The 14218-nt window shown below is 67.8% G+C and overlaps 1 protein-coding gene across 3 annotated transcripts in view; it reads right to left on the bottom strand.

The window, feature by feature from the left end:
- Window positions 1-12401, bottom strand: part of AATK (apoptosis associated tyrosine kinase) — a 29062-nt gene extending 16661 nt beyond the window's left edge. Inside the window, exons 1-2 of one of the 3 annotated variants that reach the window (XM_039859901.1) lie at window positions 12295-12401; window positions 11973-12127 (exon numbers count right to left, since the gene is read on the bottom strand). The gene's annotated coding sequence lies outside the window, so the exon portion shown is untranslated. Of the gene's footprint in view, window positions 1-6001; window positions 6768-11972; window positions 12128-12294 lie in introns of those variants that run through there. The other 2 variants (XM_039859903.1, XM_039859902.1) reach the window with 2 other exon arrangements.
- Between the last annotated feature and the right edge of the window lie 1817 nt (window positions 12402-14218).

Genomic DNA, 14218 nt, shown 5'->3' with positions numbered 1-14218 from the left:
AACACATATTCACAGCCCCCAGATTACGGCCCCAAGCGGCCTCCATGCCCAGCCAGGGCTCCGGGAAGCTCGGCTCCTCTGGGGCCCACAGGACAGTGTGGCGGGGCCAGCGCCGTGTCCCCTGACCGGAGGGGCACACAGGGTGGGCAGGTCCAGCCCTGGCCTGGCCCCCTTATCTCTCCACGCCGGCCCAAAGAACGCCCCTTCCCCACCGCCCGCTGTCTGTCCGTCTGTCTGTTCATCGTGGAGATTCCGCGCCTGCCCCCCACCTCTCGCTCCCGATGCTGGCCCCTCAGGACCCCGTCGCCAGACACGGCACAGCCGCAACCACCGGTGCCTCAGTCCGGGCCAGAGCTCATCTCAGCAGAGCCGCTCTGGACCCCGGCTGGCCACGGAGGCAGCTGCCATACTTGTCCCCACTGGACAGGAGGAGACGGAGCCTCGGCTGGGTGAGGGGCAGCCGGAGCCAGCACAGCTGACCTCTGATGGAGGCGCCTCTGTTCCTGGGCCTGGAGTACCACAAGGCCAGCCAGGGCTGCCTGGGAGGCCTGCCTGGAGGCGGTGAGCCCGCGGGCCTGCAAAAACTGTGAGCAAGGCCTGGACTCCCCGCTCAGCGTCCAAATCTGCTCCCCACACCCACGCTCGGGGAAGAGGGGCCCGTGGAGTGGGGACCAACAGAGCAAGGTCACCACGGCAGGAAAAGCCAGCTCAGCCTGCACCTGGAGCACACCTGTGCCCCGGTGGCCCCACACCCCTGACCACACACCCCAGTCCCACGGTGCTACAGGCAGATGCCCTCACGGGGGCCCCCGCAGGCAAGGCTCAGGGTGCGCGTGTGTGTGCACGCACGAACACATCCCCGTCCGCCGTGCAAGCCCCCCACCCCGTGCACTCACCCGAAAAGCAGACAGCACATGGGCGCCGCCCACAACGCGCTCCCTTCCCAGCTCCCCCAGGATGTGCCGTTGCCATGGTGACCCACTGGGTGCCGACTCAGCACAGGAGGCCTGTACCTCCCTCTCCCGGCTGGCCCAGGAATCCTGGGCCCTTCCTACGTAGGACCAACTGAGCCAATGAGCCGGCCTGGGGACCGTCTCCTGGCCCACCAGGCTCTCGAAGAAAACAGCGGGCAGCACGGCCCGTCACCCGCCCGCCCTTGGGGCTGCCCCACTGTTGGGCAGGCCTGACTCGGGACCGGCCTCAGCCTCCGCAGCAGTGCTGGTCCCGGGTGGGGCCCTCCCGTGGGTCCCCTCCTGACCTCTGGCAGACTCCGGTCACAGAGCATGATGCGCTAGACTCAGCAGCAAAGGGCGCTGGGTGGGCTTCCCCTGTCACCCAAGTCCTCACAGGCGGGTCTGCAGGGGTGGGGAAGTGACCGAACGGACAGGCAGAGCCAGAGAGTGGTTCAGAGAGAGGTGCCTGGGCTACAGCTCTGCGGAACACGAGCAGCTCGAGACAGCTAGACCAGAGCCAGAGCCAGAGCCAGAGCCAGAGCCAGAGCCAGAGCCAGGAGAGCCAGACCCAGACCCAGAGCCAGACCCAGACCCAGGCAGTCCAGACCCAGAGCCAGAGCCCTGAGGGAGGAGGCCCGCCACCCACGGCCCACGCATTGGCCTCCCCCCGAAGGCAGCGACACCCTCCTCTGAGGGCACCGCCCGTTCTCCACCCCTGGACAGAAACGGCTGCTGGGCCCTGCTGGCTGCGCCCTCCTAGGACAGAGTGAGCTCTGAACAGACCAGGGGCCTGGGCGCCGATGTGCCTGTCGCACCAACACGGCCTGCACACACGCACACGGAAGCTCGCCCGCACGCACACTCCCTCCGTCCACCCCCTCAGCAAGCCTGCTGGGGAGGGCCCCTCCTGCCCCCTCTGCAGGTAAGAAAACAGGCCGGGGGCTTATGAACGCACCCAAATGTTGACGGGGCTGGTGTCGGGGGTCTGGGCCCAGCCTGGCCTGCCCCTGACTCCCCCCCGCTCGTTGCCCCCCACAGCCCACCGAGGCTCCTCTGGGAAAGGCCCTGCTCGTGCCCTTGGGATCTGCTCCCAGGGGAGGCCTGTGTGTGGCCCTGTCCCTTCGCGGCCGCCTTCAGGCATGGCCCTGGGGGTGGGTGGGGACTCCAGTCCTCACAGGTCAGCTGCCCAAGAGGCTCCGGGCCTCCCCACCCCCCGCAGCTGGCCTCCGGGACCACCTCCGCCAGCCTCCTCCGTCCGAGCCCCCTTGGGCAGGGGCAGCTGGGCATGGTGGCCCCACAACGAGGTGTGGCATCTGGGGTCTCCACCCCCCACTCCACCCCACAGGCGAGGCTTCTGCATGCACGATGGCACGCACCCCCCACTGACATGGGGCTCACTTCCCAGGCCGCCGCTTCCCCTTGGGTGGCACCCACAGCAAGGGTGGCCTCGCAGGCGACGGCCTGTGTGTCCTCACCGCACAAAGGCCCAGGATAAGGAAGCTGCAGACAGGAACCTCGGGCTCGGGCGCGGCCTCCCCGTTGCCCCGTCCTGCTCTGTGGGCAAAACGGGGGGCAGGGAGGGGCGCAGGGTGACTACGCTGTGGGCAGAGACAGGCCCAACCCGAGAGGCTGTGGAAGGCGGGGGACAGGGCCGGCTCTGGAGGGGAACCTCGTGGGGGCCTCCTAAGAGCAGTGCCCCCCCCTTTGCTCTGACACATGCTCAGAACCCCAACTCCTGCACCGTCTCTGCTGCCCCTTGGGGCCACCTCAGGGCCCTGCCACTGGGCCTGGGGAGCCCCTTTGCAGACCCTGAGGCCTAGAGTGCCCTGTCTCTGGCCTCTCCTGCCCCCTGGACACCCCACAGCCCCATGGAAGACCTGCTGGGCGCCGGCTCTGGGACACCGCTCCTGCCCTGCCCCCCACCTGCCCTCTCCAGAAGCTTCTCCAGAACCAGGCCTGAGCCGCACCCACCACCCCGGCCTCAGGGGACAGATTTGAAGGGGAAGAGAGTCGGATCAGGCTGGAGGCGACTGCAGGGCCAGACCTGGGGTCTTCTGGGGAGAGCAGGTCCCCACGGTGCCTCTGAGGCAGTGGAGGGTACCGGGGGGGGGCCCTTCGTCAAAGGCTCCTGTTTGGGAGTGGCATGGGGCGGGGTCCCCCAAGGGGGTGCCCTTGGCACCCTGCAGATTCGTCCGGTGAGCCGCCCTCAGAGCCTGGCGGCGGGAGGAGCGGGGACGGAGCATTTCTGGGGCGCAGCTCAGGACAGAACCAGGTGCCAGCAGGTTGGGGGGGCCCCTCAGTAAAAGTACAAGTGACTTGTTTCTGCCAGCAGGTGGGGCAAACATCAGGTGACAGGTGTGTCTGGGTCACTCTAACTCCCTGGCCCTCTCTGCAGCCACCTGCCAACAAGTCCTGTGACCCCACCGCGGCAGAAGCGCCACAGGCAGCAGAGCGGGCCCTCGCCTCTACAGCTGTTAACACGCCGACCAGCGCTAATTAAAAGCTGGAGGCGGAGTGGGGGAGCTGGGTCAGCCGAGCCGCCCCCCACGGCAGCAGGCCGCCTACAGAGCCGCGCTGCGAACCCAGCCACCTTGCCTCAACCCACACACCTGCGGAGCTTCAGACGTCTGTAAGTCGGATTTGCGCATCTTAGAGGAAAACGGGTAAATCTCAGGCTTCTCGGTGGAGAAGGAGTTTTAACTAAAAGCAATGAAAGGGATCACCAAAGAGCAACGAGCTCGACGACATCAAAATGCACGTTCCATAAAAGCCCCAAATTCAAGGCCAACAACAAACGAGGAAAATGGTTCACAGAGAACTCGTCAGGGCCTATGTTATTACCGTGCAGGGCGCACAATCAGCAGGAAGTGAAAAATGCTTCAAGACCTCAAAACACGAACGAGGAAGCTACAGGAAGTCGGCACAGGACGGGGAAGCACCTGTCTGACCCACAGCAAACGTCGGCCTCGCGCACGGGGGACGCGCCCGTCCAAAGCCGGTGTCCGGCCCTGGGTGATGCTGGCCCAGGGTCTGGTGGGTGCAGGTTCGGACAGCCTCTGGACACCACCACCTCCATCCGAGTGATCCCGTCTGGGAGCCTAAACGCGGAAGGCGGGGGGAGAGATCCGGGCACCTCGGGCTTCCCAGCTGCCCGCCTTCTCGCCCCAAGTCTGCAGCCAGGTGTGCGCGATTACACTTCACGATCGCTCACACCTGATCCCATCACGGAACGGAGCCCAGATCCTGCCCTGGCCTCAGGGGGTCTGGGGGGTCTCCACCAGGTCTCCGTCCATCCCCACCCTGACTCAAAGCCCACCCAGGGGAGCCACCTGGCCGAAGGTCAGCTAGGCCTCCCCAGGGAAGCGATGGGACTCAGAGATGGCAGGCGCAGGTGGCCCGAACCAGACAGGAGGAGGGACAGAGACTCAGGCTCTGTCCTGAGGTCGGTGGACACACCCTGAGGGACTGGAGTTGTGGCCACCTCGAATGACCGGCATGCAGAAAGCGAGGCAGGCTGAGCCTCGTCCCGGGCCCCAGGGCGGCCATCGGCAGCCCCCTCGCTGTCCCGGGCTGGAGCTCCTCCCCCAGGCTCGGCCTCCACCCACTCCCTGACCCCATCCAGCTCGGACCCTGGTCTCAGCACCTCTGGGGCGCCAGACCCCGATGGCCACCAGGCCCCTCCCCTCCCCTTGGGTATCCATGAGCACCTCAAACCCAACCAGGCACACAGCCCCCACACAGCAAACGCTCCCCAGCCCCCGCCCCGCCAGGCCACGGGCCTGCACCCCGCCTGGACCCCGTCCAGCCTTCGGGGGACTGTGGCTTCTGGGCCATTAGTCAACCTGGACTGGAACCCTATTCTAAAAGCACTGCCCACCCACGCCCCTCCGAGCCCTCCACACCGCTGGCCGGTCCCCTCTGAGCCTTCGTCCCCACTGTCCTCTCCACCAGGCCAGTCCCAACCCCTGCTCGGGGGGGGCGAGGCACAGGGCCCTCAGGAGCTACCGCTCAGGAGGGAGGGAGGGCCGGTCAGCACATACCCCCCAGCCTCAACGCCCAGTGCCTCGGTTTCCCCATTCTGCTTGGAGGCCACAGCCTGCTCCCCGGCCCGGCAGCTCCTCTGAAGAATAGAGGGTGACCTGACCCCGTGACCTTTAACGGGTCAGCGAGGGCGTAGAGAAACACGGAGCCTGATGCCATGGCGAGCCCGCGGGTGCTCAGGGCACGCCACCGCCCACACGCGTGTCCACACCGACAGGTCGCCGGGGGCCGGGGTGGGGAGCGACTGCTGGTGTCATGGAGAGTCTTTCTGGGGTGCTCAGCACGTTCTGGAACAACGCAAAAAAACGCGAAAACGCTGAATGACAACTGTGGCTTTAAAGTGGCTGTTTTTACACCACATAAATTTGACCTCAACTTAAAAAACGTTCGAGCAGTCAGACGCCTGTCAAGGCCAGATCGGGAGGCCCAGCTCTGCCCGCCGCCCCCCCGCACGTGCCCCCAGTGTCCCCTGGCTGGCTCTCCCCAGAGGCCCCTCCCTCTCTGACACCAGGCGCCCACAGCATTCCTTGCTGCCCGTCGGGAGCTGCACAGACCCTCCTGGGACAGAGGACACGTCCACAGTCGACAGTCCTGGGGTCCCCCAGCATGGCCATCCCGAGACACCCCATCGCACCTGAACAGCTCACGGGAGGCCAGGCGGGAGGGTCACGGGCGAGCTCTGGCCTGTCCGCGCTCCCTGCCATACCCTCTGACCCTGGAAATGCCCCTAGGGTGGAAGATCAGGTGGCGAGTGGCCCCTCTCCTGCCGACAACACACAGGCCAGGACGCCGTCCACACGCCCGGAGTCCACAACCGCCAGGGCCCACCACCCCGTCCTGGCCCCAGGCTTGCCCACCCTGCCTGCGTTCTCAGACCCCTGGGGCTGAGCTGCTTCGAATGCCCCTGGCCCGGGGGAGTCAGTGCGAGCCGGCCCGCTCCACACACCTGGCCGTCGGCCGCAAGCACAGCCCAGCACCTCCCCAATCTCCACCAGCTCGTAACACACCTGGTCACACACGGGCTCCGAGGCCCCGAAGGCTATCACCTTCCCTCCCGGCCCCAGGAGGCCTCTAGGGAGCTTCACCCATGGCTCACACCGACACCATGGCACCATGCCACCCGTCTCGAAGGACGGAGTGCCCAGCCCAGCCCCTGCTGGCCTGCGGTTCCAGTGGGAGGAGCCAGGACGTCCGAGAGGGCCTCCCGCCTCAGGCCGGCGCACGAACCCCAGTATATCTGGTGCCCCAGCCACGCTGCCGGGCACCCGTGCAGCCCACAGGGGCTCATGCTTAAGGGGTCACCCGCAGGCCTGGGGCGGGGCCTCGGCCAGGCATCTGAGGACATCCTGGCACCGTCCCCCATGCCCAAGGGTGATGCAAACAGGATCTCATGCAGGAAGGAACTGTGTAACCCAGCGGGCGTTTCACTGGGTGAAGCGCCAGGGGTGGCGGTCTGCGTGCCCAGAGCAGCCCAACGTCTGCTGCTGACACCCCCACCCCAGCCCCCCGCTGGTGCAAATGGCAGGATTCTGGGGGCAGGAGGGTGAGCGGGAGGGGCGCCTCGCACCCCACAAGCCATCAGCAGGGCAGATCCAGCTCCTGGGGGCCTGCGCGGGGTTGCAGGGTTCTTGGCAAAGGTTTGCCCAAGCCCCCTGACGTGGACGCTTCTGCCGCGGGAAACAGAACCCCAGGCAGCCACCGGGCAGCCCTCCGCGGTAGAGACAGAGGCCGGAGTGTCCAGGGCAAGACCAGGCCCAGCCCGCCTGCCTCCTCCCTCCTCCCTCCTCCCTGAGAATCTCCGAGGCCAGGTGCAGAAACGACAGGACAATTGAGGGGACCGAAACCAGAGCCGGCTGTCCGCGAGGCGCCAGGCCTGGAGGCGAACGCGGCCACGCGCCCACCCCTGGCCCCCTGGGCCATCTGCAAGGCGCCCCCTGCCCGGGAGCTGGACCATGCCGGGGGCAGTCGTGAGTGGCCCCAGTCCCGGCTGACACCCCCAAGCTCTCGTCTGGCCCTGACTGCAGCCGGACGGGGAAACTGAGGCCCACCCTCCTCGCCAGAACTGGGCTCTGGGTAGGGTGCGGCCAGCTCCACCTCCGCAGCTGCCCAGGCTCCACCCCAGGGGCCTCGGGGCATCTGTGCCGAGAGGCTGTGCCCCACTGCCCTCAGCCCAGAATCCTCCAAACCTCTTCACACCCCAACTGGGCTGTGCGGGACCGAGGGTGGTCACTCATCCTGGGGGGACAAGGCGGGGGCAGGTGATCAGGACACCCTTACCTCCCAGCTCCACCCTGGAGCTCAGGAGGGGCAGACGGGGCGAGGCCGGCTGGGGAGGGGCATCGGGGGCCGTGCTCAGGCCAGGGGCAGCCTCAGCCGCGAGTGTGTCCTTGGAGGCCGGGACAGCTCCCTCCACCACCCGGGGGTCCAGGCAGGACCCTTTCTCCAGGCCACTCATCTGGGGGCCAGACACCACCCCTGGGGATGCCTGCGTCCTGCCAAAAACATTTCCGCAGCCTCCCGGGGACACAGGACGGCCTGCACCGCCGTGTGCTGGCAAAGGCGTGATACAGGCTCTCTGCGAGGAGCGTGAGGGAGAGGGAGCACGGGGCGTCCATGCGTGGCGCTGGCCGGCTCCTGGGTTGCCCGTCTCAAGCTACCAGCGTGAGGCCCCTGACACAGCGTCAGGGAAGACGCGACTGGGCACTGGACACCCTGCTGGATGGCGCCCCCAAGGACCGGCCGCAGAGTCTGCAGGGCCCTGTTCACAATGCTAAGAATTTCGAGTTGGCGGAGGGAGCGTGAAGCCGTGTGGGACCCTCCCCAGCTCCCCTCCCCAGGAGGACTCAGGGCGGCCTCCTCGGCCCCACCCTGCTGTGTCTCCCATGCTGGCCTTGGCGCAGGGGCGGCTCAGCAGAGCCTGGGGCTCAGACCCAGAGCCCCCTGCCCCTGGCTGGGCTCGCTGGGGTGAGCAGGTTGGCCCCCGGCCAGCCTGAGGCACCCAGGCCTGAGTCGGTGGGGGCTGCAGTGCCTGCCCTTGGGAGGAGGGGAGCCACACCCTGGCCAGAAGCCAGCAAGGCCAGGCTGGCCACACCACACCGTGAGGCCACCTGCTGCCCCACCTCACACACCCCGGGACAGGTGACCCCAGACTGCCCAGTGCATGGGCCCTGCCCACTCCCATCCTGCCACTTACTCTGGCATGGCCAGAGCAGAGGCTGGGGGCCTCGTGACAACAAGCCCAGGCCGCCAGGGCTGGGGGCGGAGAGCAGCCCCGTCTCCCCAGGAAGCCCCCCACGCCCGGCTCTGGGCGGCTGCTCCCTCGTGGCTCCAGCTGCTGGTCTAACCCCAGAGCGACCCTCAGGAGACCCCCACTCTTGCCCTGGGGCACAGGGCCCCCTGCCCCTGGCCCTAGCTGAGGGAGGCAGGGACTCAGCATGGACACCACCCACTGCGATGGCCCAGACAGGCTGCCTGGGAACTGGGGTGGGGGCGGGGGGCAGCCACACTCGGAGGGAGACCGCCCCCTGCCAAGGAGGTGACTAAACACTTTAAGAAGCAGGCCCTAAGCTGGTGTGTGCACACTACACATGTGTGAGCACACGTGTGCAAGGGGCACGGGCAAGTGTTCACCCATGTGACGGGGTGTTGTACACGTGTGCGTGCGTGTGAGGTGCAGGTGTGCTGAAGGGTTTATTGCGTGTTTACAGGCGTGCATGCAAACGTAGGTACTTATCATATGTTCATGTATGTGCAGGCATGTGTGGCTGTGCGTACATGTGTGTGTGTGAGGCGCAGGTGTGCTGGAGGGTTTGTTGCATGTTTACACATGTGTGCTGGTGTGTGAGCATGTGTGCGTGTGTGTGGGTGCAGGGGCCCGTGGGGGAGAAACAGCCCCAGTGAGGGACAGGCAGAGCCTAGCTTCCTGGAGAAGGTGCCAGAATGCAAAGCAATTGTCTCCCCTTGGCCCCTGCCCGGAGGGGACCAGGACCTCCCACCCTGCCCACACCGGCGCGCACCCCCAGACCCACCCGACAGCCACAGCTTCCCCCTGGACCAGCCTTTCTCGGGATTGGGCAGGGGAGGTGGGCAGGGAGGTAACACTGGTCAAAGGGCCAGCTCCTGCCCACAGCCTGAGCCGCTCTGGGAGGGGCCCGGACAGCACCCACCTTTGCCTGGGCCCATGGGCAGCGAGCACTAGGCCACCAGGTTTGAGGGTCCCTGCCAGGGCCTGCCTGCCAGCCAGGGAGCTGGACCCTGGGCCCGCCCAAGCCCATTCCTCGGATGCCCTCTGGGTCCCGAGTCCCCCAAGGGCAGCGGCTCCTGTGCCAGCTGAGACGAGGCCCGGCTGGAACTCCCTCCCCGGGCAGGGGCTCAGCAGAAGCCGCCTTGTCATCCACGAGCCCCCTCAAAACTCCTAGTTCCGCTGACTGATCAGAGGTGGACCCTGCCTCAGGCTCGGCCTTGATCCGCACCGCCTGGGGACGTGCCGCCATCAACCCCACACCGCTGGCCCCATTAGCCGTCCTGTGACCCTCGGCAGTGGGCACCTTGTGGACAGAGAGGGGCCCAAGGCCAGGAAGGGGCTGACCCAGCACCCTGGGTGTCCTCGGGGAGAAGCTGGGGGGAGATGGTGTCCCCACACCTGCCCCAGACCTCCTGCCCAAAAAGCACAGCAACCTGCCTCGGCACTGCCCCCGCCGCGGGAGAGGCAGCCACATTCTCCCGAGGCCACAGCACCTGCGCTCCGCCCGCTGGGCCCAGCTGCTGCTGACCCCCACGTGGCACCCGCGTCACCCTCAGTTTTCGGCTTCCATGCCCCACCTACCTGGTCTCCCCAGAGCGAGTGAGGTTTCACCCAGCAGGGCTGAGTCTCAGAGGGGTTGAGTGACTGGCCCAAGGCCACAAAGCACTGAGGTCACGGGGCTGTGACTGCCAAGAAATGCCCGAGTCACCCACATCCTGGGAAGAGCTGGGCCCCAGAGGCGGCCCCAGGAGCTCACACTCCGGCCGGCCCCTCCAGCGCCCTGCCCTGCCTGCGTCTGACAGGCACTGGTGGCCCCCAACCCCCAGGCCGCACTGGAGAGTGTGCCCAGGCCCAGAGCCTCAAACTCAGCACCCTTCACTCTCGACGCCGCTGCCACCTGTATGGGGACAGCCACGAAAGCCCACGACCGGGGGCAGCACGCCTGGCGGGGTGACTCGGCGAGGTCCCTCTCCCCACGCTTGGCCCCTCTGTCCACCCCTGACTGCTGAGCGACCACGGAAGCAAACTCAGCCGTGACCACGAGCGTCCCCTACCCTCTGACTCTGGGGGACCCCCAGCAGGGTCCCCCACAGACACGAGCAAACCTCAAAAGAGCCATCTCTCCACTTTGGGGATGGAGAAAAGCCACAAGGCCACTGTGGCCTTGTCTCCATGCAGCGCCCCCTCCAAAATGACGGTCTCTGTTTACCGAGTGTCAAGTTTTCGCCAGGCGTTACCCGCCACCCCGGCCTGGGGCGTGGGCATCACGACTGCGCTTCGCAGACGAGGAAACTGGGCTGTGGGCCTCCGGGGCTGGGAGCCGGCTCCGAACGCGGGGTGCTGAGCACGAGAGCGGGGGACCCCACCTCTCCTCCTCGACACCGCATGGGGGCCAACAGGAGCCCTGCGGCCCAGCTGGTCACTCATCCTGGGCGGCCCGCCCCACAGAGGGACACAGTCCTCCTGTCCACTGACCTGGAAAGAGGAACCCACCGCTCGGCTCCTGACTTTTCCTTGAAAGTCATCAAACCGACACGTTGTAATTACTCTCATCACGGCTGTTTACCCCAGCTCCCAAGAGGCAAAGCGGATCTTTATCCGAGGTGGGGGAAGGGGCTTGTGCCTGTGCCGACACACCGGGCGCAGGGCTGGGGGCGCAGGACCCCACACCAGACACGTCCGGGCCCCACAGACAGTGCGAGTGGCAGGGTGCAGGTAGGGCCTCCCCTACCCTGCGGTCAGCACCGGCACCCCCACCCCGACAGGTCCAAAGCTTGCACTCCTGAGGCTGGACCCCTCCTCCCAGCAGACGCCCTGCCTGGAGCACAGGGCTCCTGTCCCTAAGCCGCATCTGTCTGGGCTTGAGGCTCAGCAGGGCCACCTCCACCTCCTGCCCTCGGGGCCCAGCCAGGCTTTCCACCTGGGTTCTGGGCCATCGGCTGGTGACACCATGTTCTCCAAGCCCTGGGAGTCGCCTGAGAAGTCATTCCCGAGCGAGTGACACCCACACCCTAAGCTGGGCAGACAGCCCTGCCGCCAGCATCCCTCCCACAGGAGCAAATGCCTTTGGAGGGGGCCGGGCCCAGGGGACCCCGCGCGTGGCTGCCCGCACTGGGCCCAGCTCCAGCGAGGGGACCCAGGAGAGCCCATCATGTGTGGGCCCAGCTTTTTGGGAGCTGGATTAGACTGTACCAGAGCCCGGTGACATGTGAGTGGGACTTTGGGCCCCTGGGCCCTGACTCCAGGGCAGGGGGTTTATCTCCCACTTGGGGAAGTGTGCCCAAGCCAGCAAAGGCACAGGCGACAGATGCAGGTCTGCAGCTACCGCTGGCCCCCTGCACACGCCTGCTGCAGACTGCTGCCAGGCGGCCATGGGTAAACGCTGCCGGGGCCACCAGCCTGGGAGGGTAAGAGGCCTGGCCCCAGGTCCCCAGCCGACAGCCAACTTGCCCCCCCCGCTCTCTGGGGGACCTGGGCACCCACTAAGGCCCATCTCTTCTGAGTCTCTGCCCAGGAGGCTCTGTCTGTGGACCGGCCGCTGCTCCCGCCTCTGCACACGGGGTGCTGGGCGCCGGGCAGGGAAGAAGCCTCCCACACCAAGAATGTGGACCAGCGAGGGGCTGCAGCAGCTCGGGCCCCAGAGGGACACGCTTACCCCTCCCCAGGGCCCTCAGTCCCCGCCACCGTCTCCTGGGAACACCTGGGGCAAACACAGGCCCTCCTGCCCCAGTTACCTGTGCCAGAAACGTCCACAGACACCGGGTGGGGGCACCTCTGTCGCCCACCCGCTGCTGGAGGCCTCAGCTGTGCTGGGTGCCAGCCCAAGGCCTGACCACCTACGCTGGTCCTTGGCCTCTAGGGGTCCTGCCGACAGCCAGTCCTGTGAGCTCTGTTCCGGGTGGGGAAAGGGTTAATTTCCATGCAAAATAGGAACCAGCGGCTCAGGAAGCATCATGTCCGCAGTGGGGGGACAGGGGCAGGACAGGGCAGGACGGGGCGGATGGGGACAGCGCTGCAGGCAGAAGGCTGGCCCAGCAGCGCAGACGGCGGACTCACCGGGGTCGAAGTGCGAGCTGAAGGCAAAGCTGGGGTTGAAGAAGGACGACGACATGGCCAGGGCCAGCAGCGCGCGGGCACCCCGGGCGGGCGGCGCTGCGCTCAGGACGCCCGCGGCCCCGGCCCGCGCCGCGCCATCGCCCGGCGGCCGCTGCAGGTGCGGAGCGCGCCCTGCCCGCCGCGCCCGCCGAGCGCCCACAGCCGCAGCCGCGGGGCGGGCGGGGTGCGGGGCCCGCGGGGTGCCGGTGGGGTGCGCCTGCGGGCGGCGGCGACGGACGAGGAGGTGCCTCCGCCCGGCCGGCCGCGGCGCCGCCGGGCTCCGGGGCTGGTGCAGTCCGAAAACACCGGCGGGAGCGCGCGCGGGGGGGCGGGGGTTCCCTCCGCGGCTGGGGGGACACGGAGACGCGCGGAGGGGATCCCAGAATAAATACCTGAGTAGCCGGGCGCGGAGGCGCGGGGGGCAGGGGACACGGCACGCGCGGCTGGGCGCTGTGGCACGCGGGCACACGGAAGCGCGCGCGGGGCGGCCGGGGACGCGCCGGGGCCCACGCGCACGGGGTCGAGCCGGCACGGGGCCTGTACGCGCAGCTTCGGAGGCGGCCTGGGGTCCGGCCCCGCGTCCTCTGGGCGGCGCCCGCGCTGGCGGGCGGGGGGCCGTTTTTGCACACCGCCTGCGCCCGTGCCACGCTGCGACAGCCGTGGAGAAGGAGCGGCCTCCCCCGCCGGCTGTGATCGGCGCCGGGCATTTGGGGCGGGCGCGGCGGCGCAGGGCACCGAGGGACCGTCCCCTCCCGCCGCCGCGCGCCCTGCCGCGCCATCTTGCACCGCTGTGGTGGTGGCAGAGAGCGCAGCAGGGCGGGCGGGGGCTCGGGCGGCAGGGGGCTGGGGACCGGGGCCCCTCCCCCCACCGTGGGAACCGGGTTACAGTGTAGCAGATACTTAAGTTTTCTGTAACTGGAGTCACTCACTCATCCACCCGTTCGCTCGCCGGCCAGAGGAGCACAGCCCCTTGGCTCAGCCCAGCGGGGGGCGGCTGTGGTGGGAGCAGGAGGAGGGGGCGCCTTGCCCAGCGGGGCCCACAGGCTTTGGGGTGAGCAAGGATCAATGTTACCGGCCGCGGGGTGGGCAGGGACAAAGGATGCGAGGGCCAGTCAATCCTTGGGAGAGGGGGGCCCCAGGATGCGCCCTTCTTATTCTCAGGTAGTGCCTTCTGGGGTCCCCCTTTTCCCTCAGATATCAGGGGTCCCTGCTGTGGGCGGCCTCAGGCCTGTGGTGGAGGACCGGGTGTCCAGAACCTTCTTACTGGCCCTGATGGGGTCACCGCTGCTCTAAGAGGCCCTATTGAGGGGGGAGTCACAGGCGAGGTGGCCGGTGGAGGGCCTGGCGGGCAGGAGGCACTGGGATCCCAGGGCCGGGAGGGCCGGAGGCCGCTGGTGGCAGGGATGGCTGAGGGCTGCGATCCCAGGGGCTCCCAGTGTGAGGGGCTGCGTGCCCGGTCTGGGCCTCCACTTCCCGTGCAGGAGGCAGCGCGAGGCGGCAAGGCCCCACGTGGAGGGCCTCCACCGCCCCAACAGGGCCCCGACGCCTGGACCCCATGAGGCAAGGGAGGTTCCTTGGGCATGGGCAGGGGAGATGGCCAGTGACCTAGGTCCCTTCTGTCCAGGACGTCTGTGCCGCCATGGTAGTTTCAGTGGCCTGGCCAGTGTGCGCACACACGCACACGCTGGCACACAGGATGGCCGGCCCTCGGGGGCCTTGGGGTTGCAGGTCCTCCTCTGGGTCCAGGTGGGGGGGCGAGGCCACTGGCGCTCCAGGGCCGGTGCTCGCTCGTCGGACCAGCGTGACCCCACCTCCCCCTGTGCACTGGGGTTCTCTGAGACACCACCAGAACAGAAACTGCTGCCCCCTTGGCATGGTGACCAGT

Source organism: Pteropus medius, unplaced genomic scaffold (genome assembly GCF_902729225.1).
Source record: "Pteropus medius unplaced genomic scaffold, Ma_sr-lr_union100, whole genome shotgun sequence".
NCBI classification, from domain to species: domain Eukaryota; kingdom Metazoa; phylum Chordata; class Mammalia; order Chiroptera; family Pteropodidae; genus Pteropus; species Pteropus medius.
Note: the sequence above shows the minus strand (reverse complement) of the source record. Positions and strands in the feature narration are given on the sequence as shown.